Source organism: Panicum virgatum, chromosome 2K (assembly GCF_016808335.1).
Source record: "Panicum virgatum strain AP13 chromosome 2K, P.virgatum_v5, whole genome shotgun sequence".
Classification (NCBI taxonomy): domain Eukaryota; kingdom Viridiplantae; phylum Streptophyta; class Magnoliopsida; order Poales; family Poaceae; genus Panicum; species Panicum virgatum.
Window position 1 is genome coordinate 25,009,403 of NC_053137.1, and position 16,103 is coordinate 25,025,505.

The following is a 16,103-nucleotide window of genomic DNA, read 5'->3' on the forward strand; positions in this document are numbered from 1 at the left end:
CATTGAGATTGGTCAAGGAAGGCGTGAGGCCGGTTCAAGCAATCGGTCACAAAGTCAGTTGGCTAATAGCCGATCTATCGGCTCGGGGGGCAAGACCGTCAGTGGCATGAGAAGACAATTTGAGGAGATGATGTTTTTATTTGGTTTATGGCTGGCGCTTAGAAGATTCTGTCATATTTGGCCAAACTTGGGGGGCATGTGTTATCGCCAGAATTTGACCAGGATTGGTAGGCCAAATGTCAGAAGAAGCCCACGGTAAAGGAGTCCACTTAGCCAGGCTTATATCATAAGTTTGACCAAATACAATAATAATTGGGCATTCAAGGATCAAGCTGAGATGGGGTCACGGGCCTAATCCATGTTGAAGCCCAGTCTATTCGCGATGCTGGTTCGGACTGCAGGAAGAGGCCGTACGAGAATGGACGCCCAGGCCACATACGGACTCCGTTTTGGACGTTCTAGATATGCATGGAAAGCTAAGGAGATAAGCTTTCCAGTACAACTGGAATCACGTCCAGATTCGCTCGGAATCAACAGGAATTGCCGAAACAATAGGACAACCAGAATCTGCCACAATTATATAGCATGTTTCGGCTGATATTTGGAAGCTTCATGAAGATTTGGACCGGTGGAGGAAAGAGTCCAGATCACATTATTTAGTCTTAGAAATCCTTATCAATTTGTAATCCATTATTTTAGGAAGTGTTTGAAGTTGCCTTGCACGGCAAGAAGTCTCCGGACTATAAATATGTACCCATATGCTAATGAATAAAGATGACGGCATTCGTTTACACACGGCGGGTGTCTCCACCACAACAAACCTCGGCGCACCGCCACCCCTAATTCTAGGGTTTCATCCAAGTAAGCGCCATGCTGCCCTGATCGCTTCGCGTGATCAGGGCAGCATTGTTCTTACTTTTACCTTGGTATTACTCGTACTGAAGCGTTTTTGATGGCGAGTAGTACTAGTTATCCTGATGTTCGTAGCATGGCTTTTAGTAGATCTGTCGTGCTTTGTTGCTTATTGTCTACGAATATCATGTTGTCTTTACGCGATCATGTTATCATCTTATACTAGCTCTTGTTGCATAGAGTTAGCTGCGTAAAGGCAACACCCTGCTTCCTTTATGTTTAGTAGATCTGATCTGTTACGGTTTGCTCTTATTCTTGAGAGTTGGCGTAATATCTGATAGGTTAGGCCTTGCAAACGGGTTGGATGATCCGGTGGCGTGTTAGATGCTCTGCTTTAGTCTTAACAGGGAATTGATCCGGGAATCGGCTCTTGCTAGTTCTTAGGCCTCTGTTTTGGTTATGGTTTAGTTATCTGTTACGTTTATTAGGCCCAGTCACGTGTAGGATGTTCCGATCTAGCAGTGAAGCCTTTACCGTTGTGGATTAGATCAATTAGATTTAATTGAAGCAGCTTTACAGTTATTTGCTCTATTTATCATATCTGGATACAATCAGATCCCATCTGACACCGGGACTCGATCGGCTCTTTAAAGCCGATGCAAGAGTCGTCCCGGGGAGCCGACCACGGCTCGGACTTACGTTTATACGTGTCTTTGTATGCAGGAATCTGTTCGGAGCACGTCGGCACCCTCCTGATCGGGTATAGGTCAGGTGGCACGCCCGGTTTTCATACATCCTCCGGGCGCGTGACGGAAATTGCGGGCCGTCGACGAGGGAGCAGTGCCTCTAGCACCCTAGCAACCTCCCGGCTCTTCGTGTTGCCCGTCGTTGCTCGCCGGTGGGTTTCGGTCGACTACAGAAATGCACCAAAACATCAGTTTAGAAAGTCTTTACTTTTTAGCCAAGTAATATGTTTGCCGTAATCGGCTAGGACTTGTTAGCGTAGACTATAAATATCAGTTGTACGGGACCTAAAAAAGTTGATACACATCCAATACAACAAATACTTTACAATTCCTTTGCACTTTTTCGCGACTTCGCCTTTTCTTTTCTTTTCGACAAGTTCTTTCAAGTTGATCAAGGATGCCTCACATTCGAGTGACTTGATTTGCTGGTGAGTTTTCGTTTTATCGAGTATATTTGAGCTTTAGCTACCGGGCGTATCGCTGTGGCTTCTTTCAAATCTATTCAAAAGTTATCGAGTTTATCTAGGCTTTGATCTCAGGCACATCGCTATTTTCTCGTCTAGATTTATTCACAATTTATCGATATCGGCTAGATTTGTAGGTTTTTCCTATGTTTTTTTGGCCATTATCACACTTATTTGCTAGAAGCATATTAGATCAGCTTTAGGTTTTGAATTAACACTTTGTTAACTTAAGAGCCGGTTTAGATCTGTTTCGAGCTTACATTATCTGAGTTACACATTCGTAGCATAGATCTTGTTATACACGTGCAATCGGCTATCCTAAGCTAATTTTTGTTGTTTTCCGCATCGGCTAAATCTGCCGACGCGCTTGTTCATTACGCACTCACATTTAATATTCTTTTGACGTCTTCTGTATCGGCAAAGCCTGTCGATACGCCTGTGTGAGAGATATTTGGAATCCCAGCCGATACATTCTTGAATTTGACTTTGTTTTATCCATTGTCAATTACATGTCAAATTGACTGGCACGCTTGGTTGACTTTCCGGAGCTTGGCGAACACTTGCCCTCGGATTTCAGTGTGTTAATTTTTGCGTCAACAACTTCGACAAAAGGAAAGAGCATACCCAAGTTCAATAGCTTTACGTCCGCTATTCCGATCATGATTTTCCTATGCTCAGCGAGAAAGTAAAGGTCCTTCCCCCTTTTGGAAGGCTGTGGGCGAGGAGGGATTCGAACCCCTAACACCGTGGTTCGTAGCCACATGCTCTAATCCTCTGAGCTACAGGCCCACCCCATCTCCACTGGATCTCTTCCCGGCGGTACCCCCCAAAACGAACCTTCTTCTCCTCAGCCATTTCATTTCAGGTTAAGAAGATGGGAAAGCGCCCTTCTCTCTATAAGAACAGTGCGTTCTGAGGTGTGAAGTGGGAGAGAGGGGATGTGATGATTGAGGTTTTGAATAAGACGACCTTTGCGTTTTGGATTTGGATCTTTTTCGTATTTCAAAATAGTGAAAAAGTCAAATAAGAGGTGTTAAGCTTTTTATCATTCTGGCATCGAGCTATTTTGCCGCAGGACCTCCCCTACAGTATCGTCACCACAATAGAGTTTAACCACCAAATTCGGGATGGGTTGGTGTGGTTCCTCTACGCCTAGGACACCAGAATATCGAACCATGAATGAGAAAAGGCATGAGGGAAATATTGGCTAGTAATTGCGAAGCCCCAATTCTTAACTGGAAGGAACACCAAAGGACTTTGCCCTTCCATCTCTTGGACAAATAGAGAGGGAGGGCAGAGCTTTTTTTTGGTTCTTTCATCTTTTCATCAAAGAGTTGAACAATGAAGATAGATGGTAAGTGCCTGATCAATTTGATCAGGTCATGTAGGAACAAGGTTCAAATTGTTTGTTCGTTAGGATGCCTCGGCTGCATATATCACTGCACTTCCACTTGACACCTATTTAAACGGCTTGTCTCGCTGCTACCTTATTCTATTTCCATACTTCTTTTGCTCCATCACCGTATGTGTGGAGAACCCGTCGCTGTTTCGGCTGTGCTACCAGAGGCTCTAGGGAAGTAGGAGGAGAGAGCACTCTTCTTGGGGTGGACTTACTACTTATATGCTTTCAGCAGTTATCCTCTCCACACTTGGCTACCCAGCATTTACCGTAGGAACGATAATTGGTACACAAGAGGTACATCCTTCCAGGTCCTCTCGTACTAGGGAAAGGTCCTCTCAATGCTCTAACGCCCACACCGGATATGGACCGAACTGTCTCACGATGTTCTGAACCCAGCTCACGTACCACATTAATGGGCGAACAGCCCAACCCTTTGAACCACCTACAGCTCCAGGTGGCGAAGAGCCGACATCGAGGTGCCAAACCTTCCCATCGAAGTGGACTCTTGGGGAAGATCAGCCTATTATCCCTAGAGTAACTTTTATTCGTTGAGCGACGACCCTTCCACTCGGCACCATTAGATCACTTAGGCCGACTTTCGTCTCTGCTCAACGGGTGAGTCTTGCAGTCAAGCTCCCTTCTGTCTTTGCACTTGAGGACCAATGTCCGTTTGACCCGAGGAAACCTTTGCACTCCTCCGTTACCTTTTGGGAGCCCTACGCCCCATAGAAACTGTCTACCTGAGACTATCCCTTTGCCCGCGGGTCTGACACAAGGTTAGAATCTGAGCTCTTCCAGAGTGGTATCTCACTGATGGCTCCCCCCGGAAGGGGGCCTTCTTCGCCTTCCACCTAAGCTGCACAGGAAAGGCCCAAAGCCAATACCAGGGAACAGTAAAGCTTCATAGGTTCTTTCTGTCCAGGTGCAGGTAGTCCGCATCTTCCCAGACATGTCTATTTCATCGAGCCTCTCTCCAAGACAGTGCCCAGATCATTATGCCTTTCGTGTGGGTCAGAACTTACCCGACAAGGAATTTCGCTACCTTAAGACCATTATAGTTACGTCCGCCATTCACCGGGGCTTCGGTCGCCGGCTTCCCTATCATCAGTTCACCAACTTCCTTGACCTTCCGGCACTGGGTAGGCGTCAGCCCCCATACATGGTCTTACGACTTTGCGGAGACATGTGTTTTTGGTAAACAGCCGCCCGGGCCTGGTCACTGCGACCCCCTTTTGCGAGGGGGAACCCCTTCTACGGAAGTTACGGGGCTATTTTGCTGAGTTCCTTAGAGAGAGTTGTCTCGCGCCCCTAAGTATTCTCTACCTACCCACCTGTGTTGGTTTCGGGTACAGGTACCATTTTGTTGAAGGCCGTTCGAGCTTTTCCTGGGAGTATGGCATGAGTTACATACTTCAGCGTCGTAGCGCCTGGTATGAGCCTCGTGGAGAAGCAATGGCTAGTCCACGGGGCTCATACATCAGCGCCGCAGCGCTTGGTACTCGGACCTCGGATCGAGGCATTTTCTCTACCCCTTCTTAACCTGAAAAAGTAGGGTCACCTTGTGTCCTTAAACCTATAACCATCTTTTGGCTAACCTGGCCTCCTCCGTCCCTCCATACCAACAAGGGGTAGTACAGGAATATTGACATGTTGTCCATCGACTACGCCTTTTGGCCTGATCTTAGGCCCTGACTGACCCTCCGTGGATGAACCTTGCGGAGAAAACCTTGGGTTTTTGGGGCATTGGATTCTCACCAATGTTTTCGTTACTCAAGCCGACATTCTCGCTTCCACTTTGTCGACCCCCTCTTTCGCGTTTGCTTCCCTCTAAGGCGGAATGCTCCCCTACCGATGCATTTTGACATCCCACAGCTTTGGTAGATCTCTTAGCCCCATTCATCTTCAGCGCAAAGGGCGCTCGATCAGTGAGCTATTACACACTCTTTAAAGGGTGGCTTGTGGCAGAATCACCCGAAGAAATCCGACTTAAGTGCGCTAACCATCATCGCAAAGGCAATTAGATTTAACTCGCGCCTCAACCGGAAGACCACGGCAATCCCTCAGGTAAAGTCCTGATAAAAACCACTTAACTTCTGGGTTCGGCAAAGCAAACATAGCCCACACAAAGGCGGGACCAAAGATTACAACAATTCACAATTTCTTACATCATAGAGTCTTGACTGAAATTATTACATGCCAAGTTCGAAATCATAAAAGTACTTCAAGTTCAAAAATAGTAAAATGGTTCAAAGTTCAAATTGCAGCGAAAATAAAATGAGTTCTAAATGACGATACAAGATGTCATGATAAAGCCCATATATGACATCACTCGGCATTGCGATCATTGACCATAGTCGGATCCCGCTCCACTGACCAACAAGGAGGAAGAGTGCGTGGCCAAGTCAAACTAGCAATCACGTCCTCAAAAGTCTCCCCTGAAACAAAGTAGAGCCACAAGCAAGGCTGGGTATACTAATACTCAGCAAGGCTTACCCGACTATGGGTATACTTAGCCCACTATCTAGACATGCAAGGCTTTTGGCTTGAGTGGTTTGTTTTGCCAAAAAACAACTAAGATTAGGTCCTTATTTTCAGATTTTAGCCTCAAGATTCAAGTACAATTAACCATTCTAAGTGAGCAACTATCCAATAGCAACCATGGTAGAACAATTATCTTTCATCATCCAATAATATTGATCATCATCATGTTTCACTTCTTACTCTATGTGGTAAAAGTATTAAGCAGTCTCAATAATCGCAAGAAACGAATGATTCGAATCAAATTTCTTAACCTTGCAAGGCAGACCTAACACACATGCATGGGAACCGAGTCAACCAAGGACATTTCCCTTCAATTCCCGCTTCACGGAACAGGCCCACCGCCCTCGAGTACAGCAGCACAAAGACTCTTGTCATGGTGCTGCAAACCACAGCCGGGTGGCGGAAGGCACCCGCCCTAGCCCAGAGGGTGTAAACTCGGGGGTTAGCTAGTCCCAGATAGATCTCACTCAAGAACACGATGAACACAGCAAGATTTAGAGTGGTTCGGGCCGCCGGAGCGTAATACCCTACGTCCACTGTGTGTTGTATTGCCCTCCCACGAGAGTGACAGAGTTCGCGAGAGCTTATGTATCTGGAGTGCTTGTAGTGCGCAGCGAGCGCCTCCCTTTTATATCTCAAGGGAGGCGCGTACATGGCTGTTGGGTCCCCGACAGGTGGGCCCAACGATGTAGTATAAAATAACGTACTGTTCATACATTATGGCGTCGCAGGCAAAGGAGATCTCTCTCCTGCAATCCCTTGCCCGCTCCTGGAGTCCCTCGTTCATCATGTCCAGGCGCTGTCTTGTCGCGCTGTCTAGCTAGTGGCGTCGCCTGCCACGTAGCTGAACGGGCTGTGTAGCTTGCGGCGTAGGCGGCATGATGGAAAAGTGCCATGCCGTCGTATCCATTTAATGCTGCAGACGGGCTCTGCGCGGGTGTGGCACAGGCGGCTGCACTGTGTACCTTGGTAATACGCGGTGCACAGTGAGGCCTGACAAAGGCTGTCCCGCGTGCCGCGGCGATAGAGAACGCCTCAACCATCCGCATTAAATGCGGTGGGTGGGCGAGTCTCCTAGCGGAGGACTCGCGCACGAGCCCGCGCCCGTGCCTTCGGGACATGTGGCGGCTCCGGACCCCCACGCGGTAAGGGGGTCCGGATGGGCGCAGGAGGTCCCGGACCCCTATGGGGGGTCCGAGGCCTCGGCTGTCAGCTCGGAGCTTCCCTTCCTTAGAGACACGTGGCGTCTCCGGACCCATCCCCAGGCGGGGAACGGGTCCGGGGCCGTTGGCCTGGTGAGGAAAGAGCCTGACCTGTGGGGCCTAGCTACTCCGTCCTTTACGCGTAGTTACGGATAACTACGCGGGTCCTGCCTTGCTGCAGTAAGAGTGGGTATCCCTGCTACAGGGTACTGACAGTGGCCCCCGGGCCCACCTTGGGGGAGGTACGAACCCGCAGGTGGGGCCACTACTGTGATTTGGCTCTGCATAGCTTGAAGCTTCTTGCTGCAGGGGTCTTGACCGGCTTTGACCATCCATCGGGTTGTTTGCTGCCTCATCACATCGCAATGGCTTATTGACTCATGGCCCCCACGCATAGTGGTTCACCTAGTCACGCGCGCGACGCTCGGCATTGTTGCGGCCGGAGTAAACGGATCATTTACCACCGGCACAGTTCCCGAAAAGCTCGGCCACGCCAGCGCTTAATTCGCGCACGTCAGCTCAGCTTCCGCCTCGCTCCGCGCACACGTGGGCGATGGTTCAGATCCTGTCTTTTCGCACCCTTGTTGGTTACCCGCTCACCCCAACAGGTGGGCCTGGGCCCCCATGTCCTGGACTGGGCGGTTAACACCAGGCGCGGGCGTCGTTTGGGTTCCGGTGATGGTTTCGGGGTGCCCCGTTTGAGTCAGGCTTTATAATGGGGCGAACCGCATTCCGCGGTTACTTTCCCGCATTCGCCTTGTTCCTTCCAACCTTTGCGCCCTTTTGCCTTCGAGCTTTCCTTGCCCCTTTCTCCCCTACGCAGGCTGCTCCTCACTCCACCGAGAGATGGCATCCCTTGTTCATCCCCGCCACTTCCAGACCGAGGGAGAGTTGAACACAGTGCGCCGCCTGCTTGGATGGAGTGCTCAGGAGACCGGCTGGGGTGTCCGAGCAGGCTCGATTCCCGTTGGCAACCTCCGCACCGGGGAGTTTGTGCTATTCACCTCGCACATCTCCACCGGCGTGGGACTGCCGATTTCTTCGTTCCTGCTGCTGCTGCTGGAAGACTTCGGCCTCCAACTTCAGCACCTGACGCCCCACTCCCTCCTCCTAACGTCCATCTTCGTGCACTCGTGCGAGATGTTCGTGGGAGTGCGGCCCTGCGTCATCCTCTTCCGCTACTTCTTCATTCTGGTGAGGTCCGGAAGGAGCAAGGACGAAGTGGGGGGGGGTACTACTTCCAGGTAAGGAGTGACCTGCCGACTCCTTACATTCCCGGCCTCACAGGCGGGAAGTGGGAGGAGTGGCGCAGGGATTGGGTGGTCGCCACCACCGAAGCCAATGAGCGCCTCGCCCTGCCGACCGAGGGGCCCGCCTCCGACCGCGCAACCTGGAGGGCCAAGCCGTCCCTGCAGCCGGAATTCGACTCCGTGCTGGGCAAGATCAGGTCACTGGTGGAGAGCGGCCTCACCTCGTGGCACGTGCTTGGGGATTTCCTGAAGCGCCGGATCGCTCCCCTAAAGCAGCGGCCGCGTCCTGCGTGGAACTTCACCGGCCTTAACGACTGCAGCAGGACCCACCGCGGGGAGGGGAGCGACCTGACCCAGGAAGCCTTGGAGGTCCTGGTACGGAACGTGACGGGAGACGCCTTCATTCCGGAGAACCTGATCCTCCCTCAGTGCATAGTCCCCGTCTGTGAGGACCCCGCGAGGGTGGCGGTGCTGGCTACCCTGCCAACTCTGGACGACGGGGGGCTGGCCCCACGCCAGACCGGAGGCGACCCGAACCGTGGGCTCCGGATTCCTGGTGCATCCGGGGATCAAGCTACACTGAGCGCTGCGGGGTCCGGCGCCACCACGAAGGGGAAGCAGGCCGCGCCCAACAGTGCCGCCACAGCCGGTTCCAGCCGGGCACAGAGCAGCTCCGGTGCATCGTCGGGAGATGCAGGCCGGCGCAGGCTACTCAGGGGCGACGGGACCCTGGTCTCGGAGTCCGCCGCGAAGCGCCAGAGGACCTCCGAGGGCGCGGGCCAGGGTAGCTCCCGGGCTGCCGGCCCTCGCGGGTCCTCTGGGGCGACTGCACCACCACCATCGCCGCCGAGGAATTCCTCCCGCCAGCAGCAACAGCAGCAGCAGCATCAGCCGCAGGAGCAGCTGCAGCGGGCGCGGGAGCGGCCACAGCAGCAACAGGTGCACCCCCGGGTCGCGCCCGTGCCGCAGCCACGGGGACAGCAATAGCAGGAGCAAGCCCGGGTTGCGCCTGCATCGCAGCTGCAGGAGCAGCTGCAGGAGAAGAGGCCGGGCCTCCGAGGACGCTGGGTGCCCGGTACTTCTGGGTTAGTGTTATCCTGCTCTATTACCTTGTGCCAGGTGCTCTGCTTTTTGCTGAGGGCTTCTCCACTTTGTTGCCAGGGGTCGTCGCCCTGGCAGTTCTTCCACCATCGCAGGTTCGTCGGCTGGTACCCAGGCGTCCTCGACCTCGGCATCGACGGCAACGGCGACGGCGGGTGCGGGACCCTCAGGTACAGTGACCCATGCCAGCCCGGTGGTGCACAATGTGATGCTGACAGGCGCGTTATTTCCAGACTCAGCAGCACACAATGCTGCGGCGGCGGAGGCACCTGTGGCAGAGGCAGCAGACGCAGCGGCGGTGGGGGCGCCGGTGCTGGGCGCAGCCGCGCCCGACGCAGCAATGGCGGAGGCACCGGTGTTGGGTGCTGCTGCACCTGACGCAGCGGTGGCTGAGGCGTAGGCGCTGGGGGCATCCGCACCCGATGCCGCGGTGGCTGAGATGCCGGCTCTGGGCGCTGCTGCTGCCCCTGACGCTGCGGAAATGGAGGCGCCGGCGCTGGGCAAAGTCGCACCCGACGCGGCGGCGGTGGAGGCACCGGTGCTGGGCGCAGGCGCACCCGACGCGGCGGCGGCGGAGGCACCGGTGCTGGGCGCAGCCGCGCCCGACGCGGCGGCGACGGAGGCGGCGCCGGTGCTGGGCGCAGCCGCATCCGACGTATCGGCGGCGGAGGCGCCGGTGCTGGGCATAGCCGCACCCGACGCGGCGGCAGCGGAGGCGGCGGAGACAAGTGCTGCAGCAGATGCCCCCACCTCCAGCTCCGGTCCTGTTGCAGAGGAGGAGTTGGAGGTGGTCTTTGGCAGGCGGCTCCTGCAACTCCAACTCCCGGAGGAGGATGTGACTCCCCTCCCCCGGGTGCTGTTCCAGGTCCGGTGGTCGATCGAGGAGGCAACCTCCTCCGCCGAGGCGGCCTTCCGACGGGAGTGGTCTGCTCTGGAGAGCGAGCGCCAGCGCCTCTCCGACTGGCACACCCGCCTGGAAGCGCATACGAAGGCTGAAGCCTCCCGTGCTGCGGAAGGTCGGTCGAAGCTCAAGGCGGACCAAGAGGCCTACCGAGCCAACCTTAAGAAGGTGTTTGACCGGGAGTTCGCAGTGTCGAACCGGGAGAAAACCTTGGGGCAGCGGGAGAAGGATTTCGCCCTGGAGGTTGTTGGCTTCGCGGCTCAGCGGTCCGACCTCGAGACTCGCCTCGCGGCTCAGCGGTCCGAGCTGGAGACTCACAGCCAGGACCTCAAGGTCCGGAGGCAGGAGCTCGACGTCTTCTTTGCGACTCCACAGGGATGGCGCGAGCAACTGCAGGAGAGAGCCAGCCAGCTGACTGCCGACGAGGCGGATTTGGAGGAGGGCCGGAAATCCCTCGCCAAGCGGGAGGCCCACGCCACCGGCATAGAGAAGGAACTTGGGCGCCAGCGAGACTCGCTCAAGAAATTGAAGGAGCGGGCGGAAGCAGAGGGAGGCCGAGCTCGAGGAGAGGTCCCGTGAGCTCGAGGAAAGGTTCCGCGAGGTGGAGGTGGCCAAGGCGGCTTTGGACACCCGGGTGCGAGAGGCGGTCCAGGAGGCGGTCCGGAACACCAGGAGGACCAGCGCGCGGGAGCCCAGCGGATCGCTGACTGGGCGGCCGAAGCGAGCCTCGCACTGGTGCCATTTGGAATGAGCCCGATCTAGGTGGCGGAGCCGCCAGCTTCGATAGCTGACGCCCTCCCAGTGCTGAGTTCTGCTTCGGATAGGCTCCATCGTCTGGAGCCAGTCCTTGCTGGTCAGCTTGAAGCCGAGGGTCGCAAGCTGATTCGGATGGTGGCGGAGCACGTCCTGACCTGCCTCCGGAGCCATGACCCGGCCATGTCGCTGGCGCCCGTGGTCAATGGCCCTGTAGCGGAGACGGAGGCCGCCGCTCGAGACAGCGTGCGAGAGGTCATCGACTTCGTTGCCGCCTACTTCAAACGGGAACCTGCGGACCCTTGAGTGGGGCATTGTATCTTTTTCCTTTTGCACTATGTAACAAACATTGTACTAGCTGAAATTTTTTGAAATAGAAGAAACTTCAACTTAGCTGTTTGTTAGTTGCTGATTTGCGGTATACAGCACCCCAGCGCCCTGGCCCCCTGGCGGATAGGTTCAGTTGATTGGACCTGTCTGCCACGTGAGCCGTAGAAGATACTCCGGACTTCCTTGGGCATAGGGCTGCATAATTTGTAAGACGAGCAAGCGCCTTGTTCCCTGTGTAGCATACAGAACTACAGGGAGAAGAATCAAATTCACTTATACAGTAGCAATGATACTGCAACTTAGCTATTTGACGCATGCAGAATCCATTCATGATGTCTGGGACAAAGCAGATGCTCCAGGCCCCCTGGGAGATAGACTCAGTTGTTTTTAGTCTGTCTTCCATTGAGACTGGACCTTGATCTGCATGAAGGCTTTGAAGCGGATGCTAGGACCCCCTGGTAGGTAGGCCCAATGGTTTGAGGCTGGCTACCACCAGTTACGACTTAACCTGTGTACCACTTCAAATTTACAGCTTAGTAGCAGGCCCGCGGGACTCATCCCTGACTAGTGCCAGGCTGGTACAAGGTCCGGGGCTCTAGATGCGCAGGTCCAGGTTGCTCAGTGCTTGTTACAGAGTGGTGGAGTGCGTAGGCTTAGGGTACGGGACTAGGCAAAGGCGCTACACAGGGCTCCAGACCACTCCAGGAAACAGCATGATCTTCCCGGACCTGGCTTCATCGTCCCAGGCCTCTCGCAGCAGTGGGCAAGGTCACTTTGTTGTACTCGATCCTTTGAGATATAGGACTGGACATGACGTGTTGGACTTAGGAAACCAACTCTTGAGCCGGAACGGGGTCCGGGCCCTTAATTACCCGGCTCCAGGTACTAGAGTACTCGTTACAGGGTGGTGGAGTGTGTAGGCTTTTGGGTACGGAACCAGCTAAGCGGCTACACAGGGCTCCGGACCACCCCAGGAAACAAGCACCCACTCTCCAGAGTAGGTTCCTAGGGGTCTGGACTCCTCTCCAGCAGCATGAGGGTCCGAATCTGTACGGCAGTCCAGCAGCTCAATTCAGATCTTAGTTGTAGCAACAAGAGTTGAGGTTCCCGCGGGGGTTAGAAAGGTGAAAACTTCGAGGATCGAAATGCAAAAATTAACTTGACACAAAGACAAAACTAGGAGAAAATCTTTCCTTTGCAATCTTGATGTACATGGCTGCGCGATGGGTGCCAGAGGCCGGGTTTACGAGGTCGGACCTCTACCGTTCTGAGCCGCGCGTTAGCCGACAGTGCGATGGATGGCAGAGGTCGGGTTTACGAGGGTGGCCCCCAACCGCTCTGGGCCGCACGGTAACTCTATCTTATTACAAAGGAAAAGTTTATTTTCCGGCTCTGCCTAGGTGTAAAACTTACGCAGATGCTCTATGTTCCATGGGTTGGGCAGCGGCACTCCATCTTCTGTGGCGAGGCGAACGCATCCAGGCCGGCATACCTCTGTAACCCTGAAGGGCCCCTCCCAGCTGGGGGAAAGTTTGTGGAGCCCTGGTCGGCTCAGGATCCGTATGAGGACGAGGTCGCCAGCCCGGAGCTCCCTACTATGCACGAACCGTTGATGATAGCGCCGGAGCGCCTGGTTGTAGCGTGCATTTCGGATTGCTGCTCGCCACCTTCGCTCATCAACGAAGTCCACGTCGTCACACCGCAGTTGTTCCTGCATGGATTCGTCAAAGGCCTGGACCCGTGGTGAGCCCAGGTGAATTTCTGGGGGAAGGCATGCTTCAGCCCCGTAGACCAGGAAGAACGGAGTCTCCCCGGTGGCTCGGCTGGGTGTGGTCCGGTTGCCCCATAGCACGCATGGAAGCTCGTCAACCCATTTGGCACCATGCTTCTTCAAGCAGTTGTAGGTGCGGGTCTTGAGTCCCCTGAGGATCTCTGCATTCGCTCTCTCAACCTGTCCATTGCTGTGGGGGTGTGCTACGGACGCAAAGCATAGCTGGACGCCTTTTGAATTGGGTCCCGTTATCCGCGATGATGCGGTTTGGGACGCCAAATCTACACACAATGGACCTGAGGAATGCGACTGCTGATTTCTTAGTGATATTCACCACAGGGGTAACCTCCGGCCACTTGGTGAACTTGTCGATGGCGACATAGAGGAACTGGTACCCGCCGACCAGCCCGAGGGAATGGCCCCAGGATATCCACACCCCACACAGCGAATGGCCATGAGGGCGGAATCATCTGCAGAGCTTGAGCCGGGGGTGTGTATTTGCTTTGCATGGAATTGGCATGCTTTGCAGGACCTTACCAGCTCAGCCGCATCCTGGAGTGCTGTTGGCCAGTAGAAGCCATGCCGAAAGGCCTTGCCAACAAGTGTGCGAGAGGAGGAATGACTTCCGCACTCGCCTCCATGGATCTCCGCGAGCAACTCACGGCCCTCTCCCTGGGAAATGCACCACATGAGGACACCATTGGCGTCACGGCGGGTAGAGATCCCCTTCTACCACCGCGTAGCGTTTAGCTAATCGGACTATGCGCTCAGCGGACACATCGTCATCAGGGAGGATGTTATCTTTCAGGTAGTCCCGGATCTCGGAGATCCATGCATCGGGAGCTCCCTGAGTAGGTGGGGATGGCCCTGTGAGGTCACTAGGATCCTCAACAGAGCACACGGCCCAGGTCGGGCACCATAGGTGGAGTGCTGTCGGGACCGCTGGCTTCGAGGTGCTAGCTTGATCCCCTTCACCCAGCTCGGCAGGCTGGGCGGGGTAGGTCTCAGCAGCCGTCTTTCGAAGACACCCTCAGGCACGGATGCCCAGGTAGATGCTCTCGCAGAGAGATCATCTGCTGCTGAGTTGTGCTCGCGGGGAAGGTGTGGCAGTTCCAAGGCGTCGAAGTCCTTCTCGAGCTTCCTCACGTGTATGAGATATGCCGCGAGCTGGGGGTTGTTGCAGGTTGCAATCCCCTCGGACCTGCTTGATGATTAGCTGGGAGTCCCCCTTCACCAGAAGCTACCGGACCCCCAATGAGAGGGGTTGCGTCAGGCCAAAGATCAGAGCTTCGTACTCCGCCATGTTGTTGGTGGCCTTGAACTCAAGGTGCACCATGTACTTCAGCTGATCTCCGTTTGGGTCGATGAGGACCACACCAGCTCCGGCCCACTTTTCGCGGGCGGACCCATCGAAGAAGAGTGTCCAGTGGGGCTCGGTGAAGACTGGTGCCCTGATTTCCTGGCTCCGGGGGTCCAGCGTTGACGACCGGACCCCCAGAATTGCTTGGGGAAGGAGTCCACTCCGCTATGAAATCAGCCAGGATCTGGCTCTTGACTGCATGGCGTGGCTGGAAGTCCAGTTGGAACTCAGCCAGCTCTGTCGCCCACTTGGCAATATTGCCTGTGGCATTGGAGTTGTGCAGGATCGCTCTTAACGGGTAAGAGGTCACTACGACAACTCGGTGTGCCTGAAAGTAGTGGCGCAGCTTCCTGGACGCAATAAGTATTGCATAGATAAGCTTATGCGTCTCAAGATACCTGGCCTTCGCCTCGTGGGGGACTTCACTGACATAGTAAACTGGCTTTTGGACGGTCCGAACCCTGGTTACCGGGTCCGGCTCGCCCTTATCCACCAATCAGGTCCTTGGGCCCCAGCGGCTCTGGGTTCCCACTGGCACAAGGCTCCTCCGGACCCCCTTGTGCGGGGTCTGGGGCTTCAGGCAGAGGTGAGGCTGACGGGCCCACGTGTCCGGGGACCGGCTCACCATCTTTGGCCGGGGGGACCCTGGTGTCCCCCTGGCGAGCTTGCTCCGTCCTTTCGGCGACCAGCACCATGCTGAATACTCCGCAGACGCAGCAAGATACAGAAACAACGGCTCACCGGGCTCTGGACACCAATACTGGCAGCGAGGTGAGGTGCTGCTTCAGCTCCTGAAAGGCCTGTTCAGCCTCCTGGTCCAAGAAAATGGACCGGACCTCCTCAATAGTTTTGAAGAAGGGAAGGGCCCTCTCAGCCAACCTCGATGAAGCGGCTAAGAGCAGCGAGAGATCCAATAAGCTTGGACGTCCTTGATGCGGCCAGGAGGCCTCATCGCTTCGATCGCCTTGATCTTGGCTGGGTTTGCCTCGATGCCTCGATGTGAGACCAGGAAACCCACAGCTTCCCTGCTGAGACGCCGAAGATGCACTTCTCTGGGTTCAGCTTCGTGCGGTGGCGCGGAGCCGGTCGAAGACGAGGGACAGGTCCTCCACTAGTGTTGACCCTACCTTAGTCTTGACCACAATGTCATCGACATAAACCTCAACAATATCTCTAATAAGATTATAGAAGGTTTTGTTCATAGCTCGTACAAACGTGGGTAAGGCATTCCTTAGACCATACGCATGACAATGTAGCAATAAAGCCCATCTACTGTTACAAAGGCAGTATGCTTCCTATCCTCTAGACATTTGAATCTGGTGAAAACCAGAGTATGCATCTAGGAAAGACAAAAGGTCACACCCGGAGGTGGAGTCCACGATCTGATCGATACGCGGAAGAGGATAGGGGTCTCTAGGACATGCCTTGTT